Source organism: Pezoporus wallicus, unplaced genomic scaffold (assembly GCF_028554395.1).
Source record: "Pezoporus wallicus isolate ANWC-B61680 ecotype Strahan unplaced genomic scaffold, APGP_CSIRO_Pwel_v1 contig_5542, whole genome shotgun sequence".
NCBI classification, from domain to species: domain Eukaryota; kingdom Metazoa; phylum Chordata; class Aves; order Psittaciformes; family Psittacidae; genus Pezoporus; species Pezoporus wallicus.
Genome location: NW_026640165.1, coordinates 4,132,614 through 4,140,754, shown reverse-complemented (window position 1 = coordinate 4,140,754; position 8,141 = coordinate 4,132,614).

Genomic DNA, 8,141 nt, shown 5'->3' with positions numbered 1-8,141 from the left:
TTAATTTAATGGATATGAGAATTATTAGCTCTGTTATTATTATTACTGTGTTACAGCAGCTCTCAAAAGTCCTATTTCAGATGGAATCATAGAATGGTTTGGGTTGGAAAGGACCTTAAGATCATCTAGTTCCAACACCCTGCCATGGCAGGACACCTTCTACTAGATATTATATTAATATTATTTTAAGATTTTTGAATCTTATTATTGTAGGATTTTAAAATCGTATGTGAAGATGTTAATGTCCACAAATGTTTACCATCTAAAGCAACAACCCAGCATTTGATACAATTGGATAGACGAAGTAGAAAATCACTGCTTTTATCATATGAAGTTTTAGTATGAGGTCCGTTCTGGACCCATTCCAGTCCGTTCCCACCACCATTCAGCTTAAGACGGCTGGCTCAAAATTCCTCAGGAAAGCATAGGAAATGATCGAGTCAGGAGTACCATCATCTTTTTACAGAGAAGTCAAATATTTTATATAATATTTGATGTGAAAAAAATGGGTTACATTCAGCAGTGCAAATTCACAGTAAACTTTGGATGGTAAACTTTGGATGGAACCCCTGTAATAAGAAATTAAGCTGATTGTATTGATACAAATAAATCAAAAACTTTCACTAAAACATTCATCAAAAAAGCTGAGAGACGTTTCAACTGCCTTTACAGTTTAAAAATATTATTTTCTATGCATCATTGAACTTCCTGAAAAAAAATAATATCCATATTACGTTATATAATGGTATAACAAATAATTTTACCATTGCTAGGCTGAACTTGTAGATGAATATATGTATGTTTTAGATAACCATATATTATTCTAGAATAAAATTAAACTGTTAAGGTTTTTACAACTGCTAAGATTTTTACAAGTAGTCTGTCCTTACCTGAACCTTACCTAATTATCCATTAGATGTGTTTCAGATGGATTTGCATAAAATTCAGGAACTTGCTACTTGTAACAGTTTATTAGAAATATTCTATATAACTACTGCTTTTTTAATGCAAACCTGTAATAATTTTTCCTGTGAGTATCAAACCTGAAAATTCTTGCTGTATGGTGGAAGAGGAGGGGCAGAGATAGGGACATGGAACAGCACACAACTGGGAAGCAGCTTGGTAGAAAAGGAACTGAAGGTCTTGGTGGACACTGGAACATGAGCCACCAATGTGCCCTTGTTGCAAAGAAGGTGAATGGTACCCTGGGCTACATTAGATGAAGTACTGCCAGCAGCTTGAGGGAGGGTGATACTTCCCCTTTACTTTCCGCTGGTGAGGTTACACCAGGAATACTGTGTCCAGTTCTAGGCTTCTCGGTACAAGAGATGCATGGTCATACAGGAGAGAGTCCAGCAAAGGGCCATGGAAAGGATGAAGGGGCTGGAGCATCTCTCCTGTGAGGAAAGGCTGAGATAGCTGGGAATGTACAGCCTAGAGAAGAGAAGGCTCTGGGGCATCTCATCAACATACATAGATTCCTGAGGAGAGGGTGCAGAACAGGTGGAACCAGGCTCTTTTCAGTGGTTCCCAGTGACAGGAACAGAGGCAACAGGAACAACTGAAACACGAGAAGTTCCCTTTGAACATCAGGAAACATCTTTTCACTGTTGGGGTGACTGAGCACTGGCACAGGTTGCTCAGGAAGGTGGTGGATTCTTCATCTTTGGAGATACTAAAAAGCTGTCTGGACAGAAGCCTGAGCAAGTGGCTATAGGAGGCCCTGCTTGAGCAGGGATTTGGACCAGATGATCTCCAGTGGCCCATTACATTACATTCTGTGATTCTGTGGTGTTTGTGGTGAGGAATAAAAGTGTTGGCTTGTTTGTTTATTGTTGGGGGTATTTTTGTTGTTTTTGGTTGGTTTGGTTTTGTTTTTATTTTGGGTTTATTTAGGTGTGATTTCTATAGAAATTCATTCACTGAAAAGATATTAAATGTGCTTTCAGGCTTCCCAACATCTATTTATTTGCTAAAACTGAAAAGTTTCTTGCTATTGTAAATTTATATGATACTAATGAGGTTTTGAATTTGTGGCATATATATTTGACCTTAAACATGGAATTAAGCATTTGCTGAACAGTGGTGAGCATACACTTAAAGTTAAGGACATATGTAATTGCTTTGCCATACAAAACAAAAACCAAACTGGAGCAAGCCACTCTATTACACTGTCTCTTGTTAGCGGCATTGTTCTGCAGCTTCTCTTACAGAATGTGCCTGCAACTTGTCTTATTTATGTCACTACTTTCAAATACTAAAAAAAAAAGGACTGTCAAATATTCTTTATGTTTTCCTTTTTTGCTTTTCTATATACATTTCGGTTCCCTTCTGCATTTGGTTTCATTACGAAGTTCATTACATATATACATACACACTGCACTGTGCAGAACCTTGCGGAAACCTGGAGCAAGAACTACAATTGATTAATTATTTAGACAGTATGTTTTCAAGAAAGTGTATTATACCTAAGATTGACAATCTGTGTTGATTTTCAGTTGATTTTAAGGTGGTGATGAAAAGCTGAGGTCTGACTGCCCAAGGGAAACTGTCACACCTTATTTTTGATATCTCAAGAATGATGCTTAATTTTGTTTGCTCTAAGAAAAATATACTGCCAAACACTTCTCTATATACGAGGCAGGAGAACTGAATAAAAATGGACTACAGAAAGCAAAAGATGAGCTTCCTTTCATTAGCCTGTGAATTCTTTTACTGCTGCATTTTATTTAACAGAAGTACAATTATTGTTCTGCTCTTGGACCATCCTACAGAAATTTAAAAATAAATATGAATAGCCATATTCTTTGAAAGAATATAATGAAAAGCTGAGGGGGATTTTTAAAAATATTTTATTCACCAGTATATTTGTGGCATTGTACTATGCTTTGATCATGAACAGCAAGAATACACCTTTACGATTTTCAGATTAATATTAACCAAAACAAATCAGAAATGAGGACATTTCCACAAAGAAAGGCCATTACATCCCCCACTGGCTCTCTAGCTAGGTCATGCATGTAACTTAAACTCTTTGGAGCCCTCTTTTCATCTCTTGGGTGTTTCATTTTAAGTAAGATGAAGAATTATGTAGTTGGGAACTGTCAAAGGTCAAAAATAAATATGCAGAGCAGCAGAGCATTGTGCAAATATCTAACTGTGCAATCACTGTAGATTTAAAAATAGATTTTATGTGTCTCTCAGCTGCCCAGCTACAAGTAGTTAAGACAGGAAAGGAAAACAGTTGACACTGACAATCCACTCATTCAGCTTGAGCTACTGCACATAAAGAAGTACTTCTCCAGTAAAGCAAACACAAGCAGCTGAACATCTAATAAAGAGACTGTAGTACTATCAAATAAAGTTGGATTCTTTTTTACTTTTGTAAGACATTAGTAAGCAATTCAAACACATACTGAAGTATTGGCACACACATTTTTCTACTTAAAAATTGATCCGTTAGTTTAACAGCACAGTGCATACAATGGTGCGGTCAAGTCTGTGGGTATATGACTTAAGCCTAGAATGCACTATTTGAAAGAGTCCTGATTAGTATGCAGCTAATCCTGTTTCAAAATGTTATATTTGTTTCCTAGTACTGGAAAACCACACTTCTTCAAATCTACCTTCCAGAATCAAGATTACTAAAACACTACTTCCATTTAGTACTCCTCCTTATGGAAAATTTCCATAGCAATGTATAACACCAGGCATTTCATATGGATTATAAAACTGATTATAAGATTTTGGAAATTCACAGAAAAAATGAAATATTCACTCTTCTGAGTACACAGCAAAATAATTCAGATTTTATTGCCTCTGTGGAGCACATGTTCTTTATAAATCAAAGACAAATTTTCCTATGGAGAAATTAAGAAAATATTAGGCATTATCATAATTTCCTAAATAAAAGATGGAATATATTGAATACAAAATGTGAAAGACACAAAATCCAGTCTTATATGTGATCTCACAGTATATTAATCCTTACTCATATTTCAGAATGCTTTGGATTTCTTTAGGGTGTGATGGGGAGGAGAATCAGGAAAAGGTAAAACTCATGGGTTGAGATAAGTACAGTTTAATAGCTGAAATAAAGTAATATGTAATAATAATGAAGAAGAGGGAGAAGAAGAGGAAGAAGAAAAAGGAATAAATCTCAAGAAATGGAAGTGATGCACAACACAGTTGCTCACCACCCACTGATGAATAACCAGCTTGTCCCCAAGCAGTGATGGAGCCCTCCCAACCAACTGCCCCCAGTTTATCTACTGAGATCTACTGAGTATGTGATAACAGAAGGCCAAGAACAAGGTTTTATTACACGGTCTTTCAAATCTGTGTGATCCCTCCCCAGCTCAGACTAGCACCATTTTCTTCTTAAGTTGTCAATACCTTTACTTCTGCTTTCATTTGGAGGACACTGCAAAATTGTAGCATGCAGTGATCAGATATCTCCTTACACTAGAATCTACAGACAGGGGAGTGGTGGGTCATATACAGTAGGAGAGCATTGCTCCTGCATTATGAAGCTATTTTTCATCTGTTGCAGAACTTCATTTCCTCTGCAAATGAGAGAGTAGTGAAAGTAAGCTAGAGGAAGAGACAACCCTTCTCTGCTTTGTAGTAGCAAAGAAATAGCAAGAGGAAGGTGAAAGGAAACAATAAAAGGAACAATCCTGCAAGGAACAGAGCTTTAGCTACAGATACTGAGTGCTCTTCTTAATCTCAGCTACAAGTGAAAGTGCTCAACAGCAGGGACAGAATTAGGCATTTACAGAACTCGTAATACGAAAGATTTGCGACAAAAAAAGTGTCTTCCTAAACAGGAAAATAGCTCACAGAATGGAAAAGGATGTGGTATTTTGAGAACAATAGTGCCATTACAAGTGATGCCACTAAATAACATTAAGTTGATAGGAGGGGAATGAATCATAATCAGGTCTCACAACAGTAGCTTTTCATGTATACAATACAAGAGGTGTGTCCCTTTGAAAGATCACTAAATATTAACAAATTCTAGCTGACTCTGTCTACAACATCCAAAATTTAGGGACATTAATTATTTTAGATTAAAACTGAAAATACTCTTTCTTTTGTGAAGAAGGTATAAACTGATAAAGGACATGATTCTCCTGTACCATCAGCTTTTCCTGTGTTTGATGACTTTAGTAGGTCAGTTTCTTGTTTTCACTGCTGGCGTAGCATGCTCAGTAATTCTGTAGAGCAGAGAATGCAGACATATTTTACACATAACCATGAGTTGAATGCAGTATCTTTTCCATTAAATTCCTTAGTATGTATCTCTAAGCTTTAGAACACATCATTTATTGGAAATCTGAGATATGGAAAAATTCTCACAACCTGTTTTTAAAAGGGATATGTGCTGCAGAATAGAATCCAGTGGTGGGTCTCAATAATATCTTGAACACTCATTGCATATAGTGAAAAAGGCAAGGCAAATACCAGGGCATTTGATGTAAGTTTTTAACATAACTCTTATCTTTTCCACTCAAGACAGCCTCTCTCCTGTGAATAAAATAGCATTTGGATAAAGAGCTCATTGAAGACTGAAATGAGCCTTGTTTTTTGGAATAGAAGAAAAAACCCTGTCTCATGAATAGATCCTTTCTTAAGAAGGGCCCAGGTTACTTCCCCTTTCTGTCAACAGAAAGTGTCACAACTTGATAGAGTCAATTTGATCCAGGCATTCATATTTCACCAAAGAATACTCTTGAACCTTTCTTTGACTATAAGGGCCACATAACAAAGAAGTAGGTCCTTATTAGTCATTCAAGTAAGTTTCAGCAAAAAAAATTATCCTCTCAATATTTGCGAAGAGAAGCACCAGCAAACTGACATGATATTTCTTTTGGTTTATTTTTTATCTGTTCAGCAAATAATTATAGAGTAAAACTGTAGCGTGGATTTGAAAAAGGAAAGAAAAATTTTTAAATTACAGAACATTTCAGTCTGATTCTCTTACCAGTATTAGCATGTGAGGATTCTTAATCAAACCTCTGAAAGTGTACGAATAAACTCATGGCTTCAGAAGACTGTGTATCTTCTTACGCACAGTACTCTGGATAGAATCCACTTGTAATTGCTGAATATTTTGGGTATGTTTTATCTCTATATCTGACCAACTTGAGAAAGCATAAGAACAAGATATTTTAGACTTGCAGATAACCATGTGGAGGCAACAAACAAACTGATATCTAATGATAGTTCTAGTCATTTCAGATTATTTATTATCTTAACCCTACCATTTCAGGAGAGATCCATCTCAACTACTTTTACTACTTACTACTTACCCACCTAACTATACTTATATAGTCATGACTATACAACGGTGTAGGTTCTTGTTGAGTTAATGGAGAGGAGATGGGTAACCATACCTTAGACTACATGTTTAGTAAATGCTTTAAAAACAGCTCTTTAACTTATCCCTCCATTCAAGGGTGTTTATTCTGTAACAGATGCAAATATGTTTCATGTGTCATTCTCTTCAAGTGCTCACTGAAATGTTATGCTTTTCTAATGTTATGCTTCTTTTGTATGGGAACTGTGATTTTATCACAGCTAAGCTGAGGAATACTTAGTTATGTTATAAGCCTGCATTGCAAGAGAATGTGCTTTTCAAAATGTTATGCCAAAAATAACCTTCTGATACATTCTTTCCTTTTTATATCTATGCTAAATTAAAGAATGTAGTAACAAATGTAGAATATAACCAAAGTTTGGCATGTTAAGCATATTAAATAGTAATCTGGTTCTTACAGCCATGCAATGTCGTTAAAACATTATGGGAATAATGAAAAGCAATAGTTTTGTGGGAGGAAGAAGAGTTAGGTACTCGTGGAATTTATAGACTTTTTTAATTTGGAAAATCATAATTTTAGGAACTTTTAAATTAACTCTTAATTTCTTCTTGTGGATTTAGACCTTTTCATCTATCTTTTTACCAAAGGGATTTTGGTATATATTACCAAACATATGTCTCAATTGAATTATTTTAGTTTCTTTCATTAATTAAATGCACTAAAAATAAATGCAATTTTAAGGACTGTATCTCATGTTTAGATACATTTCATCATTTTGCTGAGATGTATGATTAATTTTAAAATCTACTTTGAACCCATAGATCTCTTAGCCATTCCAAATGGCTACTCCTTATACTTTCAGTGTTTGTTATGAAAAACTAAGTGTCTCTGGCATATTAAATATAGATACAACCTAGGCCTTATTTTTACAGTAGTATTGAACTGTAAGATTCTGAAAATACTGACCTGCAAGCTCAGAAAATATTTCCACTCTTGTACGTGGTGTGTATCTAAACCACTAGTCTTTTGCTTTTCAGGTTGCAATATTTTTTAAGACCAAATCATTTCTCTTTGACTTGACAAAAAAAATATTTCATTCATCTTCTCTCTTACTTAGCAAAATATCCTTCACATGAATCTTCTCAATACCCACCAGCTCAAAAAATAATGTACCTGCCTAGTAGTCCAGGTGCTGCCCCAGCCCTTGATCTGACCATATCATGTTCATTGTACCTTTCCATTTACATCTTCTTTGGGGCACAGAAGTTTTTTATTATTTTTTCTTTTCTTTCTCTACATTGCCTTTTTTACTTTTTGTTTTCCCTCTGATTCCAGTTTTGGTATCTTCTCAAGAATCCATAGTGTTCCTCACACTTAAACGCTCTTTTATTTTATAAAGCTCAAGAAGAGCTAGAGAAACCACCCACTTCAGCACTGCAACTCACTGCAGTAATAGAATACATTTTTCTATAAGTTCTGGAAATTAGACTGTTTTTCTTCCCCAGTTTTTCAAAATCTCCCCAGATCTTAAACACTCCCATAATGGTTCCTTAATTCAAATTTTATTTCGAAAACTGTTGTTCATCCAGCCTCATGTTCAAGCAAGCTGGAGAGGGACTTTTCCTCAGGGACTGTAGCTATAGGACAAGGGGTAGTGGGTTCAAGCTAAAACAGGGGAAGTTCAGGATAGATATAAGGAAGAAGTTCGTTACTGTGAGGGTGGTGAGGCACTGGAACAGATTGCCCAAAAAACTGGTGAATGTTCCATCCCAGGCAGTGTTAAAGGACAGGCTGGACAGAGCCTTGACCGACATGGTC